The sequence below is a fragment of the Chiloscyllium plagiosum genome, unplaced genomic scaffold (assembly GCF_004010195.1).
Source record: "Chiloscyllium plagiosum isolate BGI_BamShark_2017 unplaced genomic scaffold, ASM401019v2 scaf_77909, whole genome shotgun sequence".
Classification (NCBI taxonomy): domain Eukaryota; kingdom Metazoa; phylum Chordata; class Chondrichthyes; order Orectolobiformes; family Hemiscylliidae; genus Chiloscyllium; species Chiloscyllium plagiosum.
In genome coordinates this window covers 1-1,520 of record NW_025177615.1, presented here as the reverse complement: position 1 = coordinate 1,520, position 1,520 = coordinate 1, and the positions used below count along the sequence as shown (strand labels likewise).

Here is a 1,520-nt window from a genome sequence, read left to right as displayed (position 1 = left end):
TGAAAAGGTCGTTTCTCAATCCACAAAAACTGGTACTTTCCCATAAACGTGACATTGCTCAATATCACCTTCTACCCGTACCCCTCAACACGACAAATTGATGCTGCTCCATGTGAGGCTCAAACTTAAAACTTCGGCAGAGCGCAGCCCACTATACTGGCACAGAGATACCGTGCACTGGTCACTGGAGCAACACATTAATGCTTACCTCCACATTCCTGGTTGTACATTAACGGTTGGGAAACCGAGTTTCTCTGATTCCATGGCTGGTCACTGCGATTATACGATCATCCTCACCAGTGGTTCTGACCCTGTGTGAGGCAAGTGGTGAGCTACTCATTGCAAAGATGTAAGAATGTGCAACTTCAACTTTTGCCTTCACTTATCCATGAGCCTTTTATTTTGTTTTTCATCTGTAGAAATCTTAAAACCTTCATCTTGATCAGACTCAATAACAGATCTCCATTGTGTCTCTGGCATCAAATTCCAAAATGTAAACCCCTTCTGAATTCTTCCACCGCAGTCTGCTGTTTGGGAAGTTTTCCTGTTCAGGGGAATGCACTTGTCAGTGTGTCAACTGCTGCTCTCAGCATTCGCTCTTGCACTGCACTCATTTTCCTTCTGACACTTGCTCACTGTGTTGCTGTGATCATACAGTGGCTTGGTGTCACACAGCCAGGAAAATGATACAGATCAAGGTTTTTGCATTGTTGAATTCAATTGTCAGTTTAGCCTTATTTAGGATTTCAAAATTGCCTGTCCTGTACACAAGTGCGTGTCAAAAATATCTGAGTGGAAGAAAGGTGTTCTGAATAATGACATTGAGTACTATGCACTCTCCTCCAGTCTGGAAAACAATTCCTCACAGACAACTTTACACCTCCTGCTGTCACGGGCTCTTCAGTCCGTTGACTTTAAATCTTCACAGATTTCAACAGACCTTGTTACATCGTCATTTCTTCATTTTTGTTCAGATGACTGTGAGCAGAGTGTCACAGTGGGAGTCTGTTTGCCCCACAACTCAGAGGTAAGACGATACTATTGGAACCGTCCTGTACTATTTATCATTTCACCAATACCATGGAGAAATATCTGCTGCTCAGCATAATTTACACAATTCACTTATTCATAAGGTCAAATGTGGCCGTGACATATGTGACGAGGTGGCCGAGAGGTTAAGGCGATGGACTGCTAATCCATTGTGTTCTGCACGCGTGGGTTCGAATCCCACTCTCGTCGCTGTTATCAAGGATTTTCAATTTTGCTATCTTTGGATGATCACAGCTGTCCAATGGTCTGTTTATGTGCATCGACGCTATAATAAAATCTCAAAGAATAATTTGAGTCTGTTACCTAAACTACAGTGAAATGTTGATTGAAATGGGACAATGAAAAGGAACGCGATTGTCTTTTCCAAGTCAAGTTGCTGTGAACTTTTATCGTATGAAAGAGATCCAGAGAACCAAATAACGAGAGATGCGAAGTACATGTTGATGCATGCGATTCTTAATGAGTGTTTT

At 42.2% G+C, this 1,520-nt stretch overlaps 1 non-coding gene across 1 annotated transcript; it reads left to right on the top strand.

The window, feature by feature from the left end:
• Nucleotides 1-1,157: 1,157 nt before the first annotated feature.
• Nucleotides 1,158-1,239, top strand: trnas-gcu. Its single transcript has one exon. It is a non-coding gene; the product is annotated as a tRNA-Ser (tRNA).
• The last annotated feature ends 281 nt before the right edge of the window (nucleotides 1,240-1,520 follow it).